Source organism: Motacilla alba, chromosome 3 (assembly GCF_015832195.1).
Source record: "Motacilla alba alba isolate MOTALB_02 chromosome 3, Motacilla_alba_V1.0_pri, whole genome shotgun sequence".
NCBI classification, from domain to species: domain Eukaryota; kingdom Metazoa; phylum Chordata; class Aves; order Passeriformes; family Motacillidae; genus Motacilla; species Motacilla alba.
Window position 1 is genome coordinate 31,611,020 of NC_052018.1, and position 12,894 is coordinate 31,623,913.

General features: G+C 41.0%; 1 protein-coding gene across 7 annotated transcripts in view; it reads right to left on the reverse strand.

The window, feature by feature from the left end:
- Positions 1–12,894, reverse strand: part of FILIP1 (filamin A interacting protein 1) — a 102,234-nt gene that overhangs the window by 24,433 nt on the left and 64,907 nt on the right. The gene's annotated exons all lie outside the window — the stretch shown is intronic.

The window sequence follows — 12,894 nt, forward strand, 5'->3', positions numbered from 1 at the left end:
TGCGCCCCGCGCTCGGGGGCTGGAGCTGCCGGGCCGGGGCAGCCCCGCTCTCCCGGGGTTTATTATTGACAGCCCCTCCGGGCTCCTTATAGGTACAGTTCATAGGTGAACGATTAAGAAATAAGAATTTGATCGCAGAGAACCGCTGGGAGTTGCTTTTGCTTAACTGGACTGGGATGCACGAAGCGCTGCTGCTTCCCAGTCCCAGCTGCCGATTCATTCCGCTGGCTCAACAAAAGTCCTGTTGCTTTCCTCTTGTCTTCACGGTGTTTGAAGTGGCAGTACTACTGCTGGTACGCGCTGGCTGGTCTTAAGATCGGCTGATAAAGGCATGAATACATGAAGAAAATCTCCTGGGGATTTAGTATACGGGCGTGTTTGGTTTTGAAAATCCATGCATAGTAGTAAGCCTAACCAAGTCTGGTGAGGTCTGAAAAGCACCATTCTGTTAGCTCCCTGCTTTAAAGAAGTCCTAAACCAGCCCTTTTATTCCCAAAACAGCATAAAAGAATTTGGGGATTCCTTCTATTTCCCTAATGATTTCCTATATTGCTCACAGTCACTTTTTCAGATTTCGTGAAGGGAGCTAGGAAGAAGGCTTCCCTTCCCTTTCTCTTACGCCTTTGCTTTCCTCATTCCCTTCCCGTTCACGTTCCACATTTCTTAGAAAGCTTTCAATAGCCAAAAGCACTGAAAACATAGAATTTCAAATATTTCAAATCTACTAAAAATGGATGTGAGTTTACATTTTTGAGAAACTGTCTAATTTAATGATCTTTCATTATTTTTCCTTAGGACCCTCATTCAGCACATAGACTGGACAGAGCTCATTTCAAAAGCAGGTGCTTAGAGACTAAATTTATGCTGTTTATTCAAGATGTTATTTATCTCACCCTCTTCAGACTCTGCTGAGAACAGAATTATTAATTTCTGGGTGGGAGGTGTAAGTACAGAGGGACCAAGGTTTTGCTTGGGACACCTGTTCTGGGGTACATTGAGTGTCAGTTTCAGAGTGCAGCAGGGTGGGTGGTGCATGCAGATCACAATCCCTGAGATTTTGCCTGTGCCCAGGAATGGATGCTGCAGACTCCTGCACGTCTCAGCCCAGATCCAATATGCTCCCCAAAATAAGAACCATTCTTAGAGTGAAAAATATTCACAATCCATGTAAATTAGCTTCACATGACTTTACTAGCACCATGTAGGAAATCTGTCACACCAATGCAACCGTAAAGTCATTTTCCAGGGAAATCTAAACAAGTCTTAATCATTCTCTCCCATTTCATATTCCCTTTACCTCATTTACTAAATACTTTCCAAAAGATGAAGCTGGGGTCCTACAGAGAGATTGCTGCTTCCTGTGTGCAAAGCTGATGCACATTGGTATGTTTCTATTTTTCCAGTGTCAGAGGAAAGGTTTCTGTACAAAATGTGTTTGATTGTGCAATTACAAATAATCACATGCATTGAGCAGACCAATGTTCTGCTTACTCTGTTTACTGTGTCCTTTGCAATCCCATTGTTTGGGAGAGCTAAATATTCTTTAAAAAGAGGAAATTGCATACACAATGGCAAACACTAAGATATTGACCATTGAAATGTAATGATGTGGCATTATATGAGCACTTTAATAGATCGTCAGGAGAGTTTAGATCCCTTGTATGGCCTGCATAAAAGTCTGAACTCTAAGTTAACAAAATAATTTATAGGCATAGCAGGGTGTCAGCCTCGAGGCAGTTTGATACTAGAAATGCACAGAGCACTTTGCAAGCGAGTTTCAAAACCATCTGGTGACAGATGGGTTTGGCTGTGATCAGCAGCCAGGAGCAAGGCTCTGTTCCACCGGCGCTGCTGGCTCGGCAGGAGGATCTCTGGTCACACACCCCATACCAGCTGGCTCTGGGCTTTGAGCTCATTGCTCAGCTTGTCCCAGTCCCACTGCATCCGCTGCTGAGTCCCAGGTTCTCCTCACCTCTGCCAGATCCTACTTCTAACCCCCACCTCTCCCAGACAACAACCCTTCTAGGTGTCCTCTCGTGTCTGCTCTGGCTGTCCTTCTGTCTGTGTTGCCATGCTTGGGGCGGGCTGGCACTGCAAGCGACACATCTTCCCTCATCTGTGTTTTCATGGTCTCAGCTCTGAGCAGAAAGGTCAGGGGTGTCAAGAGGATGTTAGAGAAAGTGCAGTGTAGTAGCAGTGAGCCTACACACCTGCACTGGTTAAGTCTGCACCACCATGAGATTTCACAATTAAAGTATTCTCCCATCACCATTTCAGCTGCTCTGGGTACCCACCACTACCACGGTACCAGACCTGTAGAGGATATCAGGTAGGATGTCACAGCTCAGGTCAAGCAGGCCTTTAATATTTACAGCTTTTCGTTTACTGCTTCGAATCACATTATATGTCTCTATAAAAATAGAAGGGTACTTCGTATGTTGTTATTGCTCAAGAGTACCTCATCTTAAGTCAATTCAAAGGCTGGGAAAATTTAACTTGCTCATGAATTTTTTTGTTCACACTTTCATTGGGATGAAGCAGTTCAAGAAGCACATTCCCGAGTAAAGCAGCACTTGCAACATTGTGAGAGCAGATAAGAAAAACAACAAGAAATAAAAGCAACAGAGGGAATAGATAGGAATCCCAAATTTCAACTCATCCTGAAAGTCAGAAATTATACTTTGCATCTGGCACAATTGCCTACTACAGAGAAGAGTAACTGGGAAGCAAAATAAGGAAATAAATAAAAGTTGAATGATGTGCTAATAGACTACACGTTTGTTTGATAAGCTGCTCTCTTTAAAAATTTCCTAACTATGCACAGCAATAGATTCCTCTTGTGGATCTTAGAGACTTGTAACAAATTATTGCCTGATTATAGAATTCTGTCTAAACAGAGCTTTGTAACCTTCCCAGCAGACTGCCCCTGCTCTCGGTTGCCTCTTCACCTTCAGTGCAGAAACACATGTGACATTTATAGTGAAGGCAGAGAGCTTGTAACTCTCTCCAAGTCCTCGAACATGTTACAAAAAGCCCAAAAATTTCTGTTTGTGCAAAGCAAAGCTTTTCCTAAATTTGTGTTTACTTACATACATGAAAAGGTACACTGTGTGCTTGCCAGACTTTTTTATTTTTTGTTCACAAAAGCTTCAAAGCAGTGAAAATCTTCCATCACTATTTTGTTTCTCTTTTTTTTCCCCTTCTCTTGGTTAAGTCAAACTCATTTGGTAAGTCAGACCTGACCTCCACTTTCTGCTTCCAGTTGTACGCTCTGAGTGCAACAGATAAAAATTTATTGAGTGACATCTTGATAGAACAAGAACATTTTGAATATTTAGGAAGAGGCTGATTTTAATTTGCTGCTGAAGATATAGTGAGCAAGGTGATCCACTGGGCCTTTTGGAGAAGAGAAATAAATAATGAAGATAAATGCAGTAAATTCTTGAAACATGACTGTGTAGGAAAAGCCTGAGAAAAATACTTCAAGTTGGACTCTGTGCTGTTGTATCTCAGGCAATACACTTTATATGGCATACGTCATGCACATTAAAAACTTCAGTTGGTGAGCTGCCCTGACAACTGGCTTTGTTCACCTTTGTTCTTATTTAAAACAGGTTGTTCCATGCAGCTGTTAAAGAAATTGTGTGTGCGCACACACGTTTGCACACAGGCTTTTTTATTGCCCCTCAGATCTTTCAGAATAAGTCATGCTGCCTAGGTTTTAAATTATTTTTCTGTTTATTACAGCATGAAAATCACCCTATGTTGGGATCTGCTGCCTTTTGTGGAAGCATGATTCAAAAGTTTAACAAAAGCATTTCTGGCTTTTTTTTTTTTTCCCTGTTGCACTCTACCCCCTTCCTTTTGGTTTTCTGCTTTCTTAGCACTTGTGCGTATCCTTTTGATATCTGGAAAGCTCAGCATCTCCAATACTGCTGGGATTATTTTAAGTAGAAGTGATTACAGCTGAAGCAGGACCTGCCTGTGTCATGGTTATTGCTTCATAGTATGATTTGGTCATATTTTGGGAATAAGCACCAGGAGTATCATAGAAGCCTGTTTTGGCCCTTCAAGAAGAGTGTCTTGGGAGCCAAGGGAAAAGGTGTCCTGGAGTTTAGACAAGGACACTCGGCAGGATGCCACTTGTCCTCTGTGCACCCACCGTTGTTAGTGCTGGCTGCTTCACTACCTGTGCTCTATCGGAGCACCTCTCCAACTCTGCCTGCTCTGGGCTCCACCCTTGTTCTTCTAAGTTACTTGCTTTTGAGGTGCTGGGTGTTCATGGGGAAAAATTAGGCGGAAGAGTGAGCTCAAGTCTTTAAAAGCAGGGAGAACCATGCCTATTCTCAGTTTACTGAGAGAAAATTAGTCTTTTGGGAGTGTCTTAGCCTCTTTTGCTCCAACTGGGTCTAGGATGTGAAATTAGTTCTGACTGGTTTTCTCCTTTCTGTTGCTTTTGTTCTGTTGCCCTAAACCTGTCTCTTTGCTATTCCTCATTTTTTACAATCCAGGTCCATCAGTTCAGTTCTTGCCCCACTGCTCTCACTCCTGCTGACCTTTCCTGGACATTCTTTTCTTTTGTGTTTCTTCTCACTGACCCTTCCTTCAAGCAAGGTAACCCAGTGACTCACTGGGATTGAAAGGCACCTGGGTCCCGCACCTAAAACTAAAGGTTGTCTACCTCACTGCTCTGCATTTGAAACACCACTGGAATATAGTATTTGATAGAGTGAGTAAAACTAGTGGGCAGGAAAAATGAGAGAAAACAGGATTCAAAGAATTCCTGCTTCATTTAACATCAAACCATACAAGTGATGGTGTGTCTGGAGTCACCACGAGAGGGTTGCAAACATTGGAAAGTGTGCCAAAAAAAAAGAAAAGAGTGACAAAATTTAAAATCTGGATTTAGGAAATAGCATCATCAATATTGTCATGGTTTTTGCATGCAATTGCACGCACTGGGCTAGTCAAGCATGGAGAAGCTCACACAGCTGTACAACAGCAATGCAGCTTGACAGCAAGAAACTGTTCAAGTGGAGTCAGTATAAAAACTCATCTCTGTCAATGCAGGGTCTCAGACTTTTTTAGAAATACAGCCTTTGTGTGCACTTGTTCATATCATATTCAGCCACCTTGGTCACAGTGACATAAGAATAATACAATACACACCTATAAAAGCAGAGAAAAATAATCTAATGAAGATTCCTTCTTGATTTTTTAATTACTTCCTTGTGAGTGTCATATTATCAATGATTTACCTAATAATGAATCCTCAGAAAAATTTTAAAACGCTGTAAAAGAGCAGCCAGCAGCTGCTTTTATGATCTACAGAGGGACTGATAGATTTTAACAACATCAGCATAGCATAATCCTGGCTGTCACACCACATCCTAATATGCCATGTCCCAACTCTCAGTCTGAAAGGCTGTGAAGGTATTTCCATCATTTTTGATGCCAGGACCCTCAGCTCTTGCCCTGAACACAAAAGAGCACACACTTGCCCACCACATCCATCCCACAGCCCCACCTTTGCTACTGCTTTTTGCCTGTGTTCCAGAGGTGCAGCATAAATGGGCACCTCTCCCCTCAAAAAGAAAAAAAAAAAACAAAACAACAAAACAAACAAAAAACCCAAAAAACCACCAAAACAAACAAACAAACAAACAACCCCCCCAAAAAAACCCCCACAAACCCATCACAACTGTGAAAAACCACCAAATAAATCCCCCTACACCTAAACAAAGCTTTTTGATTACCACATAGCTATTTACTACAGCTCATGCAATTCTGAGATTTGCTGATTGCATTAGATTTGTGTCTGTTGAGAGACAATTAGAGAAGAGTCTGTCCCCACAGCTCCCCTCCCCAGCCTAGAGGGGACACAGGGCCTAGACTCACCCGAGGTTTGAGCCTGCTATTTTAACCTTTTACTTCTAGTTTCTTAGAGCAGAATTCAAAAAAGACACCCATAAATATCTGGAATGCAATCAATGAAGAATTTTAAAAGGAAAATATAAAGAAAACAAACAAACAAAAAAAAAAAAAACCAAAAAACCCCACCCAAACCAAAAATACAGAACCAGTACACATATAAATATGAATGGTCACAGGCATCTGATTTTTGAGCAGATCTGTATTTTGGTTGCCCAGATTTGCTGTTGCACATCCTTGGCAGTCCTGTCATCTTGCCTGAACTGAACATCCTTCTTCACCTGAGGTTATTTGGGCCTCATGAAGTACATGTCTTTAAAAGCCAGGCCTTTGTTCTGATGACGAGAGGCACACGGGCTGACCACAGCCCTTGCACAAGAACAGGAGCTGTCAGTGCTTCCATTCAAAGAAACAATTGTACCAGCCCCTGTGCATCCCTTGCCACAAAAAAAGGCATGTGTGGTTTTAGTTTTCGCCTCAGTCTGAAATAATTCGAGTTTGCATTACCCCTTTCCAAGAACATGTCCTGACTGTAGACTGTTGAGTATATGAATAGCAAAAAAAAAAAAAGGACAGGGAAAACTCAGGTTCTGAGATGGAGAGCAAGCAAGGAGAAACTGGGCCAGTTTCATAGAGTAAGTGGGAATTAGAAGGTGATGTGCTTGCCTCTGTCTTCAATTTTTTTTTCTTCCATGTCTGCATTGCCCTCTGAATAGCTGCAGGGCTTCAGCAGTCTGGCCCTGTTGCTCTCTAATCAGTTATTCAGCTGTTGGCTTCCACTGGGCATCCTCTCTTACAAATCACTATTGTTTTTTAAAATCTGTTAGTGACATAAGTGCAAATGATGCCTCATGCACGAGGAGGCAAAAGCTTACAGCCTCCTTGGTGGAATCAATAGGCAATACTGACCAAAAAGAATACAAAACGCAAAGGCCTAATTTAGCCATGGAAATTGTGTAAAAAATTATAGTCATTAAAACTACTCCTATTAATATTGCTGTTGTTATTATTGTTGTTGTTATTATTACTATTATGGTTTATTATTATCGTTGTTGTTGTTATTGTTATTACAATTACTACAATTGCTATGATGACCCCAAATGCATATATGAGTTATATAAAATATTATTTTACAGGAAATATGCATTGCTGACAAGTTAATTTTCTGGAGAGCAGACTCCCATGCAGAAGCTATAATTCCACCCAACAAACTGCTGTACGTAATACATTTTTATATGCATGTATAGACTTCTACAGGTACAAGCATACACGCATTTCAGAATTCCTACTCTGATTCTATTAATCCCATTAATCAAGAATAGCTCTTCTGACTTCAAAGGAGTTGCAACAATGCCAGCTTTGTGCTCATAAAATCCAGCATCCAGGATTAATTATTTCCTAAGACCTGAAGAAGATGGATGAAGAAAGCTTGGGTGTGCTCATGGTGGGCACAAGGCACTGGTGCTTGTCACTGAAAGCGAGTTGGAGCGACAGCACTTGTTCTGTCAGGTGAGGACACGAGGCAGTGAAAGCAGGACAGACTCTCCTCTATTGCAGGATGAGCTGTGCCCATGTCACATGAGCTGTTCTCCACACTGCCTTTCGCTGTGATGGACACCACTCTGCCCCTGCTGCTTTTGGAAACCATGGCTGTATCCCAAACAATTTTCAAAATGAAAAAATGTTGAAAGCTATGCATCATTTTAAAACTAGCTAAGTCATCTAGGAAAAGCCTGACATTTAAATGATGAAAGAGAATACATCTATCTCTTTCTGGTTCCTCTGAAAATGAACCTTTTAAATGGAATTGTACAGGAACTTTCATTCTGTGATATATGTACTTGTCACCAAGAGATACTTTTTCAGCTATGACATAATTGCTATCATCAGAAAAACACTGCTGTCATTCTGCTATAATTTAGCCTCATTTTCTGCTCATTTCTTTATCTTTCCTCATTAAGGCATTACATGTTACTATTAATCATTCCCTAACATAAGCAACTGCATAACAAAGCTGTGTGAGTAATTGTTTTTTTCAGTTTCAGAGCTAAACCAAAAATTAAAAAATATATTTACAAAAGCTTGTTCTTTTTCTCTCATTCAAGTGAAAAAAAGTGTTTCATGTGGATTTCAGTGAAACATTTGTTTGTTTCAGATCAGTCATTTCATTTCCATTTTTGTCATTTTAAGAAAAGCAGGGGATAGAAAGGACTGTATCTTGGCCCAATTCACCAAACCAACAAGTGAAAAATCCTCCCTTTTTCAGAAGATCAAGTGATCTGCCTGGACCAGTGAATTCCTCTGTCTGGGAAATTTGAATACTCAGGCCCTGACCTATGAGAAGATTTTCACCTCTTTGGTGAAAAGAACCCAAAATCATATAACTGACTTGTAAAAATATAATGATTTTTGCCAGGAAAAAATGGGAACACCCCAAGGAACCAATGATGTGGCCAGAAAGGCCTCCTCTGAGAGGTGGATTCAGGTCCCAACAAGTTGATAGAAGGATTAAAAGTCTGTCGTGGTCCAGGTGAGTGGCATAATCACAGGGTTATTTGATACGTTTTTTTTTTGACAAGCTGGTCCCATGAATTAGGTCTCCAGATTTTCTTTGTTGACATTAATAATAGTCTTACACCCAAAATGGTATGTCTTAATGAGTTTTTAAAAAGTTAGTTGAAATGCTAACTATGGCAACACAATATTATAGTCAGGCACCTACTCAAGTACCTTACAAATAGCTGGTGAATTAAACATTTTGCATTTCTCTGCCCTCACGTTTTCACAGGCCTTGGCAAATTTCACAGGAACGCTTTGGATATTTGCACCCCCTGGATTCTTTATTTCTGCCTTAAGATTTCTTCACATACAAGCCTTAAAAAGAAATAAAAACGGAAATTTATGGAAATATAAACCTCATTATTTCTAATCTCCACTGCTGCTGGAGATGCTGCGGGAATGAGAAGAGATGCACGACTTAGCACCCTTTTGGGGAAAGAAGATGGAAAAAGCATTACATCACTTTAGGGTTAGGAAAGCTTCCATATAGTCTCTCTGATTCAGAATAACCCCCCTAGTCAGATGATGTCTTGAGGTTCTTCATAGAACTTATGTAAGTTATCAGACCATACAGAACAGGTCTGGGATATTAGTAGGACATTAGGGCAGTAGGTCATATACTTCACTAATTAGACTGTGCATCTCTGCACAGGTAAACTTGCATTTAAACATAAAGCAAATACCCAACATGTTCAAGCTTGAGAGCCCATTATATATTTATACTTGTAAATCAGTGGTCTCTATTTAATTTTTTTAGAAATTCACTGAAACCTGGCATTTCAACTGAAACCTGTTTCTAATCTTTCTGAATGAGGAAGCAATTTTCCCTACATGACCCTGATTCAATTCTTGTTTTCTTTGCCTAAAAAATGACAACTTAAAAAGATGGCCTCAGTAGAGCTGCGAACTGATATTTATTTCAGTAGTATAATAACTCTGAAACATGCCAAAGGGCTCCTAAATGTTCAAATTGTTACCTATTGCACCCTGGACAGAGTTTGAGTTCGTGAGTAGATTTTGAATGAAGTAATTTTTTCCCCCTGTCTGACCCTGGGAGCGTTTGAATTGATGATTTTAGCAAGCAAACTTGCTGGGAATAATGAAGTACATATAGTTTTGTATAATAATTCTCTCTCAAGGGCTGTGAAGCTGATGCCTACTTAGAAAAAATTTTGGAAAAGTAGCTGAAACAACACATGATGCCATTTTATATAATCCCAGAAGTGACTGAAAGACTGGACAGTTTTGAGGATTATCCAAGTGTAAAGAGATGGATTTGGATTGGTCCCAGCTCACATTGTGTAAGACTTGCAATAGTTTCATATTGTTTCTCCACAGTCAGATGTAACTGTTTGTTCACTCCTTTTCAAATTACCTTTGGAACCATTTTGTTGGAAGCTGGGACCAGATTCATTAGTTAAAACATAAACTTTTAGACATCTCTGCCTTGCAGTCAGCTAGAGCTGTAAAACAGGACCTGCAAAATGAATGGCCTTCAGATTTACTTAACTGTGCAGAAATTGTATTTGTCAATGCCAGGTTTTTTAATTCATTTTTTTTAATAGACTACCCCGGAATTTCTGATCTGTGACCCTGTGAATATATTATATTGACAGAAAATAACCAGCTTTTCCAAACCATACCGATAGCATGTCAGCCTGAAAAGATAAAAAATGCACTGCTACCCTTGTTTTCTACATTATAAAATTAAAAGTTTAGAGGTGCACTCACTGAAAGGTAGACAGAGTGACTCAGTGCTCTAGTAAGGCCAGTAATGTGCAGTAAGATGAGTAACTGCTGTAGGCAATGGTGAAGTCCCTTTGGGATGGCTTTTCCCTTTTCTTGCTCACATTTTGGAAACCAGGACACAGAAACAATCTCCATATGAGAAAAAAAGGCAGAGTAAAAATATGGCTAAAAGCTCTTGGGGGGGGGGGGTGGGGAAGAAGATTGCAAAAATATTTCTGTAAAGTAACTTAATTTCCAGACTTTAGAGGAATCACCAACAGATTACAGTTACAGGCCAAAATCTGTGTTATATGTTATGTAATCTGTGTTATTATTCTTATACCTCATCCCAATACTTCTGTATGAGCCCATCCTTACCACAGAATTTGGCTTTATGGTGGTAAATCACAGAAATTTATTAGTCCTGAACACTTCATATTTTTGGCTTGATTGCTCTCTAAACAAGTAATTGACTGATGGATACTCTGCCCTGCTGTCTTCCTGCCAGCTCCTTTATTTTACAGACTTCATAAACGTCGAGGGAAAACACAAACTGGAAAGTCAACACACACAAAATCTCCAATCTATATCACACTCCAGCATTTACACTTGCTCGGATCCATGAAATACAGGGAAACAAAAAGGCAAGCCCTTCCCAATGAAAGGCTTGGTGCTGCCGTCTCGTGGGAAAAGGGAGAAGGGAAGCTTTGGTAATAAAAGCAGAAATGCAAAAAGGAGAGAAAAGGGAGTTTGTAAACTTGTTAACATCAACACTCCCATTTTTGTTTCAAGAGGGCTGTGTGCTTTATTGCTCACAGATCAGTTTCCTTTGCAGGTGATGTGGGCCCAGAATTACATCACCAGCAGAGCAGCCAAGAGCATCTCGGTGCCAGCATGACTGAAGTCCAGAGGAATGTATTATCACAGACCTCCGAGGGCCTTGCCAGTGCATTCCTTGCTGGGGGTGCTGCAATGGGGAAGGCAAAGAGGAGACAATTTTATGTGAAGACTGAAAGGGAACTTTGTGGGGAAAGAGCTGGGGTCACAGTCTTGCTGTCTCCTCTAGGCAGATCTAATTATGGCCATGTACTTCAAAAAGAGGGTTTAACTAAAACCAGATTTAGCAGGGCAATGCTTAGGAAGTACAGATTGAATCTTCAGCCTTGCCTTTGAGGAAAACGTGAAATGCTTCAGTGCACTGAGAACACTCACAGAGCTTGTAAAGAATAATTTGAAGCACTGAGGAAAACAAGAACCAATATTAAATCCTCATCACTTCAGTGACTACAATAAAATATTCAGTCTTACAATAAAACATATCTATCCTTTAGCACAGACAACGCTGAGATACTGGGTGTATATTTCCTGATCGCTGTGTGGTGGGGTGACAGTCTCAGCAGTCTCAGGCATCATGCTGGAAATGGTCAAATGACACACAAAACAGTCACACGGATTGATCCCCCATAACAGAGCTCCAACAGAGCCTTCCTGCCACATCACACCCTCTGTTTGGCAACCCACCTCTCATCCATATAAAAGAAATTCCCTCCTTCTCCCATTTTTGCAGGCTTTCAGGCTATTTCTTCTGTCCATCCTGGAAGGCAGGACTGGCTCAGTGGTCTTCACCTCAAGCATCTTTCTGAACCTTTAGAATCAATGGGAGCTTTCCAGTGCTTTTAATAGGAGCAAAATGTGCTGTCAACCAACAGGATTAAAAGAGGGGCACAAGCAAAAATTTTTGGAGATTAGCACCTCTAAAAATGTCAGCATTTTAAACCTCATTTCCTAGGTCAATCAAAATGTCAAAGAAATGCTGAGATTACAAAGATTTCTACCCTTTTCCACCAGGAAAAAAAGCCCTGCTGATCAAATGAAAAAGTTTATATTTGATAAACTAAAGATTTTCCCCCGACCCTGCCCCCAGTTCCCTAAAAGGACGAGCAAGAGGGCTGGGACTAGGCAGCACAGAGAACAGCCAAGTACCATTTCATGTTAAGCCTGCTTTATACAATAATTTTTGGGGTCATGAAGTAGCAATAGCTGGTTTAGCTGTGCCCAGCCCAGCCCAAAGTCACGTCACCAGCTCCCTCTCCAAAGCACAGCTGAAGTTCATAAGGGTGCCTGTGCTGGGAGGACTGATTTTATCCCCGAGGCTGCTGATGCCTGCTCTGCTGCTCTCCAAGTGCCCACTGCAAGCCACAGCACCAATGCAGTTCTGACCAGACCCTTCATTCTCCACCTCTCAGACCAGAGACTCCTTACACCACCATCTATCATCCAAGTCTTTGAGGGGGCCTGGGGGCCTTCGGCTCTTCTCCATATTCCTCAGCCTCCTCAGGAGGCTCCAGGAAGTTTGCTTCTGCATTCCCCGGAGTCAGAGATACCCAAGCACAACTTGATGTTAGAGGAACAGCAGCAGAGGTGGGGAAGCATTGAAAAGGGAAATTTGATTGCACAGAAAAATAGAAAGTACTGTCCATAACTTTCAAACATAATCAGATACTATTATAGCATGCTATAGGGAAATTTGCAAAATGCTTCAGCCACCATGTCTGTAGAAGCATCCTCCACTAAAAGTACCATATTTCTTTCATCTTCACCGGGCAAATAGTCATCACTACTCTTTTCCTGTAACATGCAAACCTTTTCCACAATCTTTCTTCAGGTCAGTTGCAC